Source organism: Malus domestica, chromosome 07, assembly GCF_042453785.1.
Source record: "Malus domestica chromosome 07, GDT2T_hap1".
Lineage (NCBI taxonomy): Eukaryota > Viridiplantae > Streptophyta > Magnoliopsida > Rosales > Rosaceae > Malus > Malus domestica.
Genome location: NC_091667.1, coordinates 13,794,093 through 13,803,431, shown reverse-complemented (window position 1 = coordinate 13,803,431; position 9,339 = coordinate 13,794,093). Strand labels below are relative to the sequence as shown.

The following is a 9,339-nucleotide window of genomic DNA, read 5'->3' as shown; positions in this document are numbered from 1 at the left end:
TGCGCTCGACCAATCAATGGATACGATCAGGTCATGTATCATAGGACGTCTTTACTGCTTTTATGTTATTGTTTTACCTCCATAATTTGAAGGGTTTCTTGAACTCCATGTTCATTAAAAGATCACAATTAAATATATCAAAGATCTGTGTGTGTGTGTGTGTGTGTGTGTGTGTCCTGAGCTTTATGATTACCACTGGTAAATTTACATGTTTTACAGAACGCAAAACTGGGCAGGTAAACTACTTTTCATTCAAACTTTCCTGTATATTTAAATTATGGGAGTACTGGCCTACTCGTAATTAACTACAACAGCATTTCTAAGATAGTGTTATGTAAGAAGAAGATGAAGCATTCTCTGATGTACATATAATAATGGATGATTGAAAGCCTGGTAACACATACAATATCCATTTTTGTTATACAGTCATATCATATGTCATAACTTATATATAGTACTTTTTGCCGGCAAGAGCATGAAGCTAGGAGGAATTCTGTGAGGCCCTACTGGTTTCTTGACTGCAATAACTTCCCACATGCATATTGGTGGAATGGATTGAAAGAGATAGTGAGAAGTATATATATAATATTAGTTTAAAAGCTCGGAAAAAGAAAAAGGTAAAGCAACAAAATTAGGGTTCTATATATAATGTTATATGTTGTGAAGGTCTCAGTTATGAGAGGGAGGGTGTGTCTTTGGGGGTGAGTAGTCCAGATTAAACCCAGGTTGCTTCTGAACTCCACGCTTCTTGCGAGGCACACGCCATGAAACCGAAACGAAAGACGACTTATCATGCTTTGAAGTACTTATTGGATGATCAGCACCTGGGGCTGAGGTTGAACCTTTTATGATTGTTTTCGGAATGGTCTTCAGATCATCAGTGGTCTTTGTGTGCTTCGGCTCTTTATTATTAATACTATCACTTTGTAGTACTGTGCTTTCTCCTTTTTCCCCTTGATCAAGTGATGGCTTTGATGAGAAAGACTTCATCATTGACATAGCTGGAATTTTATGATCCGAAACCTGTGCTTTAGTACTCTGCACAAAACCATAAAGCTTGTTAATTAATTAGTTAACTGGCTTGGTATACTTTCATCCAATTTTTTGGATTTGGAGTGGAAATAATTTGATTGCAAGAACCAATCTATAGTATCTGGTACACTGCCGATGTAATGAAATAATACCCAAAATTAACGTAGAGCTAAAAATGTATCGACACTGCATTAGGTACTGTAAATTGATGCCCATGTCAAACACTCTTTCCCAATCAACTATTTACGCTGTAACACAACTCAAAATGAAAGATATAAGAAAAACTATTTAACTACATATATATGCACCATATCTTACCTTGTTGATGAGGTGAAATTTGTTGTCAGGCTCCTTATGAACCGCACCAAGACGCCGGGCATCACATGCATGGAAAGAAAGGCATAGAAGATAAAGAAGAAGATAATGAGCAGTACTGGTTGACATATTGATTGAGAAACACAGACTATGTATTCGTTTTTGAATGCTGCAGATATATAGAGATATGGAGACTAAAGCAAGCTAGGTTAAGTAATGGGGTGTTGGTAGTACTATGGTAGCTGGCTGATGAGATATATGCAGTGGGAGGGAGGGAGGGAGAGAGAGAGAGAGAGAGAGAGAGAGAGAGAGAGAGAGAGAGAGAGAATGAGAGCATTAAATGCTGGTATTTGATATCATAAGAGATTTAAGAGGTTGGTCGGTCTAGAAAGCACAAGAACATGGAGGTGTATGGGTGAGGACTAAGGACTAGTAGTAGAAAAGGGAAACGAAGAGATGGGTGGTCTCCCCTTCAGTCCTTTCCCCGTTCTCTCAAATTTCAATTGTGTTGGGTCCCAAGACACACCTACCAGAAGAAAGAGATGCAACTCACTCCTCCTTCAAAATATATATGAATGGGGGCCTGGCCTTGTGGGGGGAGAGAGAGAGAGAGAGATAACTAAATTTCTTTTCACCGGAGAAAGTAAGTAAACTAAATGAGTAATGTTATTCATAACATGTTTTTATATCACATTTCTATACCACCTTAGGTGGCATCTGATTTGAACAACCAGATTATTTGAAAAATTTGCAAAACCGAATGAATGAAGGAGAAAGACTCCTCGTATACCACAATCATCATTTAATTATCTAGTTTTTCTTAATTATTAGTTTATTAAATAATGAACTAAATTTAAAAATCTGATTAATTCAAATGATATAGCTGTCCGCATCAAATGTCACCAAATGTGGTATGAAAATTTAGTAAAAACATGATATGAATGGTATTATAGAAACTAAATATAATATACAGTAGAAAAATGGGACTGCATGCACAAGAAGTGAAACAAATAACAGAATCAAGAAAGCTAGTGTCTATTGTCTGCCTAATTTCTTACACCGAGGCACAATTCAATGTTACTTGTCTTTAAGTTATACGTAGATTAATCGCACCATTTGCACATTGTGCGTCCTTGATCCTAGCCCCTGCCTGTCTTTTTGCCATCTTGGACCTGGGACAACTTAATAACCAAATAATTTAGTTTGTTTTAATTAATTAGTAATTACAACTTAACTTTGAGTGTTTTAAGAGAAATTAATCATCAAATCACGGTAGACACGTATATGCGTAAGATTAACATCCTTGCTAATTATATTTTGTAAAGCCATGCATGTTCTTAATTTGTTTACAAGGAATGAAGCAAATATTAGGAGAACGCGAAAGTTTCTTCTTTTGTAATTGATGCATATGTTGAACAGATAAATTCTTATAAGCAAATGAACTAAGCAACAGCGTAGGTAATTCCATCCTTATAACCTCACTTTCATCTATTATTTTGGATAAAGAGGTGTTATTCCCACCCCAATGTATTATCTTTTCACCCACCTTTTTATGGATTTTTTAATTACAAATTTGTCCATTTGTAAAATGACTAATAAGGACCTTAGTTACCCCTTTTTGCATTACTTTTTTATATATAGAAAAGAAAAAAGAAAAGTTTGGGTGTGACAACTCTCACGCTATGTTTAGAAAATTTATCTCCCTTAAACCCTAATTCATCATTCTCATCTCCTTTCATTCAAAGAAAACAAAAAGGATGAACTTAGAAGATGATGTTTCTATGGAAGAAGTAGATGATTATATTCCGTCGAAGAGGTAAAAGATAATTTTATGTGGGTCACCTTGATTTGTCGACATCATACAATTGAAGCATCGCGTGACTTTTTATTTGAATTTGCATTAGGTTAGGGTGCAATTTGTTTCACGTTTTCCTATGAGAATTCAAGGAATTCGTTTTCACTAGGTTAGGGTAGATTTGTTTTTCAATGAGTTTTCCTTGAATACCATTTCCCTCTTTTCCTTTCTACAGTATTGTTGAATTTTATATAATTAATTGCCCTTCGGATAACCAGAAGGTGAAACACAAATCTCACACCATTTGCTTCATACTGGGTACACATTGTTTCAAAGCCTTTTGATGGTGATGAACTCCATTGCTTCATCCTTGGTTCGTTTTCGAACATTTGGTTTCAGTTACTTCATACTGGGTACACATTGTTTCAAAGCCTTTTGATGGTAATGAACTCCATTGCTTCATCCTTGGTTCGTTTTCGAATATTTGGTTTCAGTTAATTATTTTAATTTTGAAACCGAAGTGCATATGAAAAAGAAAACGAAAGGGGAAAAGCAACGAATGAAAACCAAAAATTCTTCGTCCCCCCCCCCCAAAAGTTGGAATTTGGAAAGGAAACGGTTTTTTTTTTTTTTGGCTTTTACAAGAGAGTAATATTATTTGTTTATATATATTTTTTAAGATAAATTTATCTCTAATTATATATAGGGTTATTTTAGGAATAATAGTGGGTGGGAAAATAACATTTTAATTTTTTAAGTTTTTATAGTGGATGTAAATATAACGTGGGTGGAGAAATAAGACAACGGGGTGGGTCTAGCATCTCTCTTTTGGATAATAACTCAAACAATAAAACTATTTGTACCACGTGTTGATCTATTATAAACCACCTACATATTGAGAATGATAAATTTCACGTATAATATTCTTGTAAAATCCAACATTTGCATGTTTAGGTTGCGTGAACCTTGAACTCGAACTTAGTCAGTTTGTTTGGTTTTGCAAATATTAAGTACGTGCTTTTCTCGGGATTGTTCAAAGGCCGGTTTGAATTTGAACGATCTTGGATATATAAAGGTTTAAACCCATCTTAGTCACGGCCTTACTAATTTTGGCAGAGACGTATGATTATAGGAATTCTACAATTACACTCAGTCTCTGTTCTAAAATTGGGTGAAGGCTAGAGAGGTTAGTTTTTAAAATTCATGATTTATTAATGGAAGTTTAGGGATTTTGGGGGCTAACACACACACACACATATAGCCTATATATGTGGACTAAATCCATGCCTTTAAGGAAGCTGTTTGGGTGAGCACTTCATGACAGTGATGAATTAGTTGGTCAGCATTCATCGACCTCTAAATGCCTTTTAATTAGCCTCTTCCGTTGTATACGTATAAAAATATGGAAAAGATTTGTGCGTACATGCAATAGAAAATTTAAAATATTCGCCGAACCACATGAGCTTAGGTCCCTTAGAAAGTAAGAAAGTTAACAATGACATACGGAGTACTCTATAATCTCCTTTTTATGTAGGGTTGGTTGCAAATTAGCTGGATATTTGTATACATATATTATATAGTAGATTGGCAAAAAAGTTAATTGAGAAGCTTCCCCAAATTTGGTTTATTAATGCAATAGTGTTGGTTCGATCAACATTCTAACACAGTAACCCATAGGTATATGGAAGCGGTTCCAACAAAAAAAAAACAGTAAGGAAGTGGAGCATTGAGTGGTTTAGCTATTGCAGGCAGTGTGCTGGGGAGTAAGGTTTCAATTATATTCACACACCCAAAATTACTTCTCCCACACCTTTTTAATTTTTAAATATTTTTCTATCAAGTGTTAGTGGTGTGTAAAAAATATTAAAAAATTATAAAGGTGTGAGAGAAGTAATTTGGGGTGTGTGAATATAATCTCTCTTATCCTTTATTACCATTAGTTTATTTGATGCTTAGTTCTCATGTGAACTAGTGTGCATTGGTTGTAAATTATTAATTCGTCGATTTTCTCTTATGTATACGATTTATAAATTATAGTAAACTTTGTGGTCAGTTGTACGTACAGTCACATTCTAATGTTCTGGTGTTATCTCGTAGATTTTGAGTGTACTGTAAATATGAAAACTGACAATTTTCAACGGTATAATAAAGAGATGAGACCTAAAAAATAATGTTTAAAATATCTCACATTGTAAATGAAAGTGCTTTAGTTAAAAGATCTTATATTCTTTACCCATTGTTAATTGGTTCTGAATTGGATGTTCACATTCTACTAACTTGCTCACATTACTATACTTGATATTGCTATTTGGTCATATATAAAAATACGGCATTCTTGGGCCAATATGTTTTTATTTACACAAAGTCGCACAAATCCGGCCCACAAACTTCAAGGCCCAATTCGGGATCCTATCCTAGAGCTCTGACTACCTTATCTTTTCATTTCAACCCGTTTGAGGGCTCGAACAGGGTTCTCCCCAAAGCTTGTAAGCCAGCAGATGACCAGACCAGGAATATCCCACCTCCTTAAATGTCAATGAATCCGACAATGTTGATGTCACCGCAATATGGGTGATTTTCGGAAGGATTGGATCAAAAAAAAATATTTTCAATTTCTTTAAAAAATTTGGAATCAAATCAGATTGGATAACAATTTTCAAATTTAGAATTTTCGGTATAATCAGAAATTTTGAAATCAAAATAATCTTGAAAATTTCGGAACATAAGTCGAAAATTCATACTTTTATGTTTTTTTTAATACTCTCTTAACTTTTTCGTACATGAAATTTATTGTTCTTTCTTAATATTGATATATGCTTATGTATAAATTCAATTAATATTGTGATGTACTGTTTGCTTATCTTTTCTAATATATAAGTGTATGTTTAATATAAAAACAATTAACAAAATGTATTATAAAAAACTAACAGTAAAATACAAACATTGGATTACAAAATGTATAATTTGCGTAAATAACTGTAAAAAATTGGAATTTTTTGGATTATTGGAATAAGTTTAGAACACTTTGAAAAAATTTGGATCAGAAATTCGAAATTCTCAAAATTACTAGGGAATTTTAAAATGACGAAAATTGAAATGACAAAATTTTATTTTCAAGAATTTATGAATTTTCTTGTTTGGTTAGCCTAAAAAAACAATGGAATTTGAATACGGAATTTGTTATTTTTAAACTCTCTCATTGAAATTGAGAAATGACACATGTTTTCATAGAATTTAAACTTGGGAATTGGAGGTCTCAAATTTCAAGTTCTTTTTTCTACGCAGAAATTCTAAATTTCTAAGTTTATGAATCTAAATAATGGAATTGGTGCATGTCAATTTATAAATTCTGACTTTTGTTCAAATTCCAAGTTCATTTCTCCCATATGAACATAGTGTAAATGCATTCCAATTTTTGTTCCAATTTTCGAAAAATACTCGGATTCGAAATTTTAGGGTTTAGAATCGAAAACACCATTCCAACTTGCAGCCTTACACCGCAACGATCGTGTGAAAAGCAATAGGGCAAAGTTGAAGGCCACCATTAAGGAATTAAAGTCATTGTCAGCACTGTATGACCGACCTACCTATATTCTAGCTCAGCAATAAGATTGAGGCTGCTTCTTCTCCATTGCTTATAAATAAAGATGAAGGCCTTTAAGCTCAGAACCTTCGTATACGACTTTACAAAAGTTTAAGTGATTTCAATCAACCCAACTATTTTACGACACAAACCTAATTGTTTTTCAGCAAAACCTCTAGCTCTTCAACTACAATCTCAAAGCTTCCATTTGAAGAAAACAATGCTTACAATCTTAGATCTAAAATTTTTATAGCTCTACTACCCCCGTTGTATGATTTGGTTGACGTGCAATTTCAACCACCATGATCACCTTTGTCTGATCCTAGTGACCTCGATGGACTCCTGTAACACTATCTTGTCCTAGCATGACCTAAATCTTGGTAGAGTTTTACTGCTTCTTTACATTTTTGGTCTTTCACATTTCAAGTCATGTAGTTCGGTCCATTGGCCTAGATTTTACTTTTGTAAATGTTTGTATTCTTAACTTCATCATGAAATGATTACATTATGTTTCTCTTTCATTTAACTTTTTAGGCAAATACACACAAAATCACACTGAATTTTCCTCGTTTACTCAAGGCACAAAAAAGACCTAAATCGAATCAGCGTCCCACTCGATGCACAATCATTTGGTTAAGAAGTCAGATTTACGCGCAACTCTCACACCCACTCAAACACAAACACTATATGTTGGCAACCTCAAACAGTGGTACCCCTATCTTTTCTTCCTCTCAAGCCATCCTGCAACACTGAGACCGAAAGCATCACTCGAAGCAAATACAAATTGAACTTAATTCATGCTTTCTCCGAGTTTTGACACCAACATTGCAATAGACAATCACCTTCTAATAAAGGGTACACAAGTACCAATCAATCTATCAATTGAATAGTAATCCATAAAATAATGAAGACTCTAAGTAATTAACCTCCTGATCTAGTTAATAGTTAAACTATGAGCAAAGCTGACTTTGAAACAGAATACAACTATCAAAGCTCTGGTTCTAACTGTTAACTGATCGAAGTGCTGACTACAGCTCTACAAAAATATTCAGGCCTGCAATCCTGATATGGCTTTACCCCTCCTCTTCTCTAACTTGCGTATACTATCTCTGCGTCTTGCTTAATCAGCAGCTCAGTCTACTATATATATCTTGGTAATTAATTAGTAGCAGCTACTAATGAAACACCGCAATGCATATGCTTGCTTAATTAATAGCAACCTCCAAATTAACTAAACTTGTGGGAACTATGCCATCATATATATTAGGAGCACTCAAACGCTAACCAATTATTATATTAATATGATGCTACCCATTCATTTGTGCTCGCTCCACAATTTAATCTCATGATCTAAATAGTTCAAATTTAGGATATCATTACTAGATCATCCATGCAAAAATTCATTGGAATTCAAAATCATTTAGCTCTTTGATTATTATTGGCACCATTTCATTATTTATCGACAACCCTGACTTCATCTATTTGTCATGTCACAATTAAACAACTAAATACCTTTCATTTTCATGTTAGTTTTTACAGGTTTTATCTTTGAATGATAGCCTAAAAAAATGATATAATCAAATTAAGAGAATTATTGTCAATGAATCTAAACAAGTTGTTAGTGTCGTATTAATACAAACTGATTAGCACTCAAGCAACAATATATATAATGTAGCAATTGCAGTTTCTTATTATTAACAAGAAAGGTAACTAGCTTTTTGAGTGGCCATTGTATAGTTTGACAAAACAGTGGAAATATAGTTCCTAACGTGCAAAAGGGAAAACTAATAGCCTGGTAATGTTTCTTGAGAAAGTAAAAAATGTGCTAGGTTTATTAAATTTTATGTAATATTTTTTTCCGCCAATCTTATTTTCATTCTCAGTTTCTTACATTGTATGAGTGTTCTGTGGGAGATGCATTTTGTTTTAGCGTCGGGAACTAGTATGAAGAAAAAAGACTTTAGGGCATGTTTATTGACAAATGTATGTTATCATTCTCATTTTTGATATAATTCATGTTTATGCCAGCATATAAAGAGCAAGTCCACCTCATATAAAGAGCAAGTCCACCTCACTAGGGCAATAATTGTCCAGTCAATTGGGCAAAGGCAAATATTGCCTTAGTGAATAGTAATTGTCCGAGTGCATCTTCACCCGGTAAATAAATTGTATGAGCAATTGATATTAAAAAATTATTTTTTAAAAACATTAATATTATATTTCATTTCGAATAGCATTTATAACCAATCTTGTCACGTCACGTGTTATTATCCGAAATTACAATCCCGTCCTAGTCACCCGACGCTTCATATTTCTATACCTTTTATGATTTTAAAGATTTTTTTATTAGCTGAATTAATATAGACTGTTGGATGACATTTTTATGCAACCCAAGAGTCCAGGCTGTGCCACGTGTTCACAAAATCTTTTTCAGATATTTCTTTTTTTTTTTTCAATTTTTTTTTTCAATCCAATAGCCCTGGTTCGCAATCCTAATTGCCTGCAGCGTGGGCCCCATCGCCTGCATTTTTTCGGACGGTTGGTCATGGGCCCATTGGATTGTCCGACCATTGGGAGTGGGTTGGAGAGGTTTAGGTGTGTTTTGGCAGATTTA

At 33.9% G+C, this 9,339-nt stretch overlaps 1 non-coding gene across 1 annotated transcript; it reads right to left on the bottom strand.

Annotated features, from left to right (window-relative positions):
- Positions 1 to 363: 363 nt before the first annotated feature.
- LOC103404497 (uncharacterized) lies at positions 364 to 1,499 on the bottom strand. The gene is made up of 2 exons (XR_011583227.1): positions 1,351 to 1,499; positions 364 to 1,038 (listed from the first exon to the last, which is right to left on the bottom strand). It is a non-coding gene; the product is annotated as an uncharacterized protein (transcript).
- Between the last annotated feature and the right edge of the window lie 7,840 nt (positions 1,500 to 9,339).